The sequence below is a fragment of the Erpetoichthys calabaricus genome, chromosome 12 (genome assembly GCF_900747795.2).
Source record: "Erpetoichthys calabaricus chromosome 12, fErpCal1.3, whole genome shotgun sequence".
In the NCBI taxonomy this organism is placed as follows: domain Eukaryota; kingdom Metazoa; phylum Chordata; class Cladistia; order Polypteriformes; family Polypteridae; genus Erpetoichthys; species Erpetoichthys calabaricus.
In genome coordinates this window covers 82344462-82351833 of record NC_041405.2, presented here as the reverse complement: position 1 = coordinate 82351833, position 7372 = coordinate 82344462, and the positions used below count along the sequence as shown (strand labels likewise).

Here is a 7372-nt window from a genome sequence, read left to right as displayed (position 1 = left end):
GATTGAGCAGCACGATGGCAAGTACAGGGGATTTACTGAACAGTCAGCATGGGATTCAGAAGAGGGAGGTCGTGTTTTACTAACATGCTGGAAATCTATGAGGAAGCAACAAAAGGATACGATCAAAGTGGAGCATATGATATTATTTATCTTGGCTTTCAGAAAGCATTTCATAAGGTGCCACATGAGAGTTGGGCATCAAACTAAAAGAAGCAGGAGTTCAGGGTGTTGTGTGTAAATGGGTGCAGAATTTGCAAAAACACAGAAGGCAGGGGGTTATGGTGCAAAAAACCCTATTAGAATTGGGTGGTATTAAGAGCAGTGTCCCTCAGGTCAGTGCTAAGGCTAAGTAACAAGCTGGTTAAGTTTGCAGATGATACCAAAGTAGGTGGACTGGCAGATAATCTGGAATCTGTTAAATCATTACAGAGGGACTTGGACAGCATACAGGCTGTGGCAGATTGTGGCAGATGAAATATAATGAAAGTAAATGTAAAGTATTATACTGTATGTAGCGAGTAAAAAATGTTAGATTTTAATACACAAAGGGAGTTTGAAAGTTGAAAGTACACCTTATTAGGGGGATTGAGAAGTTGTAGTGGACTTGGCCCTATCAATGTCCAGGCAGTGTTTAGAAGCCATCAAGAAGGCTAACAGAATGTTAGATTATACGTATAGCACAGTTTGTAGAGTACAAGTCAAATGCTGTTGTATTCAAGCTTTATAACACACTGCTTAGACCTTATCCAGACAGTGTATGGTTTTGATTTTCAATGCTACAAAAAATCTAGAGTAGAGCAACTAAGCTGATTCCAGGACTGCAGGACATGAGTTAGGAGGAAAGGTTAGCAGAGCTGAGCTTTTTCTCTTTAAGCAAAAAACACTGCTCTGGGACATCTGGAAAGGACAAACACCTATGTCAGGATGCTGTTCATTGACTATAGCTCTTCCTTTAACATCATTGTGCCCTCCAGCCTGGTGTTAAAGCTTAGAGGCCTTGGGCTGAGCCATTCCATCAGTGGCTAGATGTTTGAAATCCTGACAAAAAGGCTCCAGTCATTGAGGACTGTCAAAGTTAACTTCATGCACACTGTTGACCAATATCAGCATTCCACAAGGCTGCTGTTTCAGCCCACTGCTAAACAATTGATAACCTATGACTGTGTAGCAAAGTGTGACAATAACAGCCTCATCAAGTTTACAGACAACAACTCTGTAATTGGCATCATCAGTGACAATAATGAGACTGACTGCAGGAGGGAAGTAAAAGACTTGACTGTAATGTGCCACAACAACAACCTTTCCCTGAATGGCAACAAAACAAAGGAAGTCATCGTTGACTTCAAAAAGAGCAGCGACAGCCACAATCCACTCCATATCAACAGCTCCCCTGTCCAGACAGTTAGCAGCTTCAGATTTCTGAGTGTTTATGTCATCTACTCTTTTTTGTGGTCTATCAGCTCTACCTGTATACTCAAAAGGCTCAGCAAAGGCTTTTTGTCATGAAGAGCTTTGGGAAGGGAACAAAAACACTTGGGAACTTCTACCACTGCACTATTGAAAGTATCACAGTAGACTTACCAACATTGCAAACTCCTCCAGATGAATGTGTGTACAGATTCTAAAATCATTGGAGCTAATCTTCCACAGCTTCATAACAATTACTCAACCAGATGTCTGACTTGAGTTGAATCCATCATCCCTGATGACAGACCACCCAGCTCATCCAACGCTTTTAATTCTGCCTACTGGAAAGAGCTACTGGAGCCTAACCACTCATTCTACCTGCTTCAGGGACAAATTCTTCCCCCAGGCCATAAGGTTACTGAGCTCCCAGTAACCTGATCCTACCGGCTCTGCACTGGGTAATGTACCCACCTGTTGGTTTATGTGTAATTGTACTGTAGGTTGCATTTTTTAAAATTATTTATACTTATTTACTGTATGAATTTATTTATTTAACATCTGCTACTCTTATTTATTTACTGTATTTATTTATATATCATCATCGCCACATCTGAGGCACAAGAATTTCATTATGTGCAGTATATGTGACAATAAAGATCTGTAATCCGTTCTCTAAAATTGGAATTTATCAAAACACAACTCTGGACCATACATCATTCTGTCACCGGGCACACTCACTCACACAAAGCTATCCTGGGCTAGGTAAGAGTCGCCAACCTAACTAAACAACAAGTTTCTGAAAAATAATATAGATATTTGGACATTAATTACTGTACCACAGAGAATCACAATGACAGCTTAGATAAGTAACTCATTAACTTGTTCATCCATCCATCCATTTTCCAACCCGCTGAATCCGAACACAGGGTCACGGGGGTCTGCTGGAGCCAATCCCAGCCAACACAGGGCACAAGGCAGGGAACCAATCCCGGGTAGGGTGCCAACCCACCGCGGGACACACACAAACACACCCACACACCAAGCACACACTAGGGCCAATTTAGAATCGCCAATCCACCTAACCTGCATGTCTTTGGACTGTGGGAGGAAACCGGAGCGCCCGGAGGAAACCCACACAGACACGGGGAGAACATGCAAACTCCACGCAGGGAGGACCCGGGAAGTGAACCCGGGTCCCCAGATCTCCCAACTGCGAGGCAGCAGCGCTACCCACTGCGCCACCGTGCCGCCCTCATTAACTTGTTGACAGCAATAAATAAACCCAAAAGATTATTTTACACATGTCTATCCTTTGATAACTCTTAATTAACTGATGTAAAATGCTCTAATTCAAGATTATATGAGTCATTCTTTAGTTTAAAGGTAGAAGTATGCCCTCATGAGTTTTGTTTGTCTAGCAGCCTTTTTTTACAAGTATCAGAATTTTTCTCTTTTAAAGGTTTTACTTATGACTTTGGAATTTAAAAAGGGTATTGAGCTGTTCTAGTCTCTTCTTTCTGCAAAGGTCACTTTAGCATCATTAATCTTTTTCTCAGAATTCACTGTAATGAAAGCAAACAACAGCCACATGCCATCGTGCTGACTGAGTGCACATCGGGCCACTCAAGCCACGGAGGCCTACCTTTCAATCCATTGGTAAAATGAGGACAGGCAGTATAAGTGAGGGAGGTGCCAAGTGGTTTACCTCACCCCACCCCAGAACTTCTCTTGCTGTTAAGATAAATATCTTATGATGTAGGCCACTTCCTGCTGAAGTTGTTGGCAAGTGCAACTGATATTTTTCATGACATTTTTTGGTTCTTCGTTGCAGAGAGTAGTTAATCATTTTCAAAATCTTACTGGTGATTTCCTTTGTGCGTAAAGGAAAAAAAAATCACCAAGATAAAGTAGAAGTTCTTGAAGTGACAAAAATGTAAACTGTCAGCCTCTTTGGCGTGATCTGTAATAGGCTACTGTGGGAGTATACACACACCCCCACCTATACAAGTTTAACATACCATGTAAGGACTGCACATGCAAAAAGACTCATGAACCATATCAAATACAGAAAATTTTGGTTTAAGTTCAGGATTGATAAAATCTATTAAAATATTTGTTTTTAATGTTCATAAAAAAAATACCAACTGAGGACCTGAAAGATGTCTACTTCACTAAGTAAGTGTGGGCTGATATAACCTGCAGCAGCATTCTCCTTTTACATCAGTTTTTACACTAAATATAAATGCATAATAGAAAATTATACTATTTTCTTTTACTTATGTGGGTATTTTATCCATAGAGTAATAAAAGCTTACATAATACATTATGGACAATGCTGCACATCCTTTCTCTGACACACCAGCATTGAGCACTTTCAGCCAATAAATTATTTAACAGAAGTGTGCCAATGTTCTTGTCCTTTTCGACATCTTCTGGCAAGTGGCAGTTATTCTGCTGTTCCTGTCCAGCTGGCAGTGTCACAATGAGTGGCAGCTATTCTGCTCATACCAGTAAACCCCCGATTCTCTAAAGAATCGCAAATCCAAGAATGGCAATTACTTTCTGTTCCCTCCAATCTTTGTAGGGATGAAAACTCATGGAGGGTGGGAGCGTCCTGGGAAAGTTTTCATTTAATTAAATAAATATATTTGTACTAAAGCTGTTTCTTTTTGGAGCCGTGACTCGTTTGGTTCTGGTGTTTCAGAAGCGCGTTGTAGGCGCCTTTGTTCATTGTTTTTATATATGCAGTCTCGTTTTTGTTTTTCTATGGGTGTTGTTAGCTGGAAGTAGTTTGCTGTTAGGAATCATAATTGAACTTACTTTTAACACTGAATTACCTTAATGTGATTCAAATAAGCCACACTGACAGCTGCCACACTGAGTGTTGGCACAGTGGATTAGAGCACACTGACTGGTGGCACTGTGTAGTGGAGTAGCTGCTGGTACTGTGGAGTGCAGAACACTGACCGCTGGCACTGTGGAGTACAGTAGCTGACTGCTGGCACTGTCAGTAGTCACCACTACCTCAAGTTTAAATACATAGACATATATAGATAGACGGTGCATTCACAGTGTTTCCCAGTAGACACGATACGTACTGAAGTATTGGTTAATGCCCGAGTCACCTCACATATAGATTACTGTAATGCTATTCTATCTGGCATCCGACAAAAACTTTTCCATCGCTTACAACTTCTTCACAATTCTGCTGCCAGGATAATATCCTGCTGTTGTAAATCCACTGAACATATTACACGTATTCTCTCTCAACTTCACTGGCTCCCTGTTAACTATAGAATACAATACTAAATACCACTCTTAACATTTAAAGCTCTCCACAACCTCACTGATCTCCTCCAGACTTACACTCCTCTCACTCACTCAGATCCTGTAATTTGAGAGTATTCAGTCTGCCAATATGGTGCAGCCTTAGTTTGTGGAAAACAGACACAAGTAAAGACATGAGCATAAAATGATGTTTGTCAATTTCAAACTGTGTTTCCTCAATGTGCTCCTTGAGAAAAAACATCATCAAGTTTGAGAAATCTTAACAGCTAACAACAATCTACATAGTGACTAAATACGTTTAGCCAAAACGTTGTTTGGAGGCTCACTTGAGCACATAAATGCATAGCTTTGCTAGCTTAGCCTGGCTTAGCTAAAGTAAAGATTATAAAACAGGATTTTCTAATGGCCAAATATAACCAAAACAATCGTTCAGCCTTACCTATGAAATGTAATCCCCCAGGATCTGGTTTGGAGCGTACAGTGGTTTGTACAATCCCAAGCAGCACATTATTCATTACTTCACTCCACAGCAGTGCCACTCACAATATGGCGGCGACGTTGACGTACGATTCTGCTAGTCATGAGGCATCTAGTTATTCTATGTCTATGTTTAAATATGTCACCATAGCAACTTGTTGGCGTGCAAGCTTTACCTCAAGTTTAGTTTACAGGTTGTATTGTGTTGTTTGGGCACCACTTACTGACTCTGGGAAGCTGCTGGGCTTGACTCTGGGGCACTGTGCGAGTGCGCGTGCGCTTTTGGCACGGGTTGCGTCTGGCATTCGTGCATATATACAACCTTCGTAAACATTACTAAATGAAGGTTTTATATGCGGTAGTGTGCACGTTCGGGTGGCAGTTGTATTGTGACCTGAAGTTTAGTTTACAGGTTGTGTTGTTTTGTTTGGGCGCTACCTACTGAGTCTGGGAAGCCGCTGGGTTTGACTCTGGGGCGCTAAGTCACAGTGTGCGTGTGCTTCGGTGCGTCTGGCGTCTGGCATCTGTGCATATATACAACCTTCGTTTAGTAATATAGATTTTCTGTGTCCATCTCCTCTGTTTCTATGAAGCTAGCTCTTTCATGTCAAGTGGCAGGCATCTTTTATCGATGGAGCGGGCTCTCTTAATGCAAGGGGCAGTCCCCCTTTTTCTGTAATGTTGGGTTTTTAAGCAATATGGCAGTTATGTCTGTCCAGTATGTCTGTCCAGTATCTCTGTCCAGCTAGTCAACCCCAACAAAGTGGTTTCCTGTTTCCTGATCTTCTATTCTAATAGTCAGTTTCCCTCACTTTATTATCTGTGTAGTGGAGAGACTGTTATCCAACAGCTGTATCAGTTTTATCTGTACTGTACTGCCAGCCATTCATGATCTTGTCAGTAACTATTCTGTTTCTCTCTAAAAAGTGTCAGCTGTCGTGTCTATCCTTCTAGTCGCAGGTCAGTTGTTAATGTTTTAAATTACAAAGCAGTTACAAGCAGTATTAGCCTGTGTCCATAACTACAAAGCAGAAATGATAATCTTCTTGCTGTCTCGGATTCTGGAGAGGATACATTGTCCTAAAGTATTCAGTAAAATACGCACAAGAAAAGTGAAGGTGGTGCTGAACACATTCATGTAGCTGACGCGCCTACTGAAACATTCACCTGGAAGGACTGCCACTTACAATGACAAAAGGTACAAACCACATTGTGATGCACTGTGACTGTGACCACCGCTTCTGCTTCCGTTCATTCCTGATGAACTGGCGGCCACAGCATGCAGCAACAGACGTTTTATGTTGATTTCTGAGTGAAACTATTGCTTTGTGTGCTTTTCATAAAACTGTGTTTTTTGGAAAACTAGGGGGCTTTGCCCCCTGCTCGCTTCTCTCGCGAACCCCGCTGCCTGCACTACGCAACTTCGCACCTCAGTCGCTCGCATATGTGGATTTCACTTTCACCAAACAACAAAACTTTTAATTCTCACAGATAGGCCTCTTTATTGGGAAGAAACACTACTTTTCCCTGATGGCAACATGAATTAGACAATTTACAAGTCTCCAACTTAAAGTTTAAAGCCAAACAATATCTACATACTTCTGTCATATCACCTATGTCCAAATATTCAATCTTTTTTAGTTTTTACCATTTCATCAATATCATATTGAATTTTGATTCCGTGTTTGGAATAACATCATGACAACGCAACATATAATTGCCCGTGAGTGAATATCGTTTCTTTCCCTATACAAGAAATATGTCTGACAATAGCATTCACACAAATGAGAAATGATTGAACCGTGTACATGATTATTTGGGTAGGACTTTTCCAAATCTCTTTGCATAAGCTCTTGTCTTGCGGGGCTTGAAATTTTGTCTTGCGGGATTTCACTTTCAACAAACAATAAATCTTGCAATTCTCGCAGATACGCCTCTTCATTGGGAAGAAACACTACTTTTTTTTTCCCTGATGGCAACATGAATTAGACAATCTACAAGTCTCCGACTTAAAGTTTAAATCCTGTAAAAGCTAGCCCGGCCACAGGCAGACACGACAACGCAGTGTCCACAACACACACGTTTATTTACAGTAATATATACAAACTATTTACAGTGCACAGTCCTTGTATCTTCTGGCCACCTCCACTCCTGTCTTGCAAGCTCCGTCTTTCTTCCACCCGACTCCGGCTCCCCAAAT

The 7372-nt window shown here is 41.2% G+C and overlaps 1 protein-coding gene across 1 annotated transcript in view; it reads left to right on the top strand.

Moving 5' to 3' along the window:
* The first annotated feature begins 1478 nt into the window (after window positions 1-1478).
* The window catches only part of c12hxorf65 (chromosome 12 CXorf65 homolog), a 32079-nt gene continuing 26185 nt past the window's right edge, over window positions 1479-7372 (top strand). The window contains exon 1 of the mRNA XM_051935121.1: window positions 1479-1865. The gene's annotated coding sequence lies outside the window, so the exon portion shown is untranslated. The remainder of the gene's footprint in view (window positions 1866-7372) is intronic.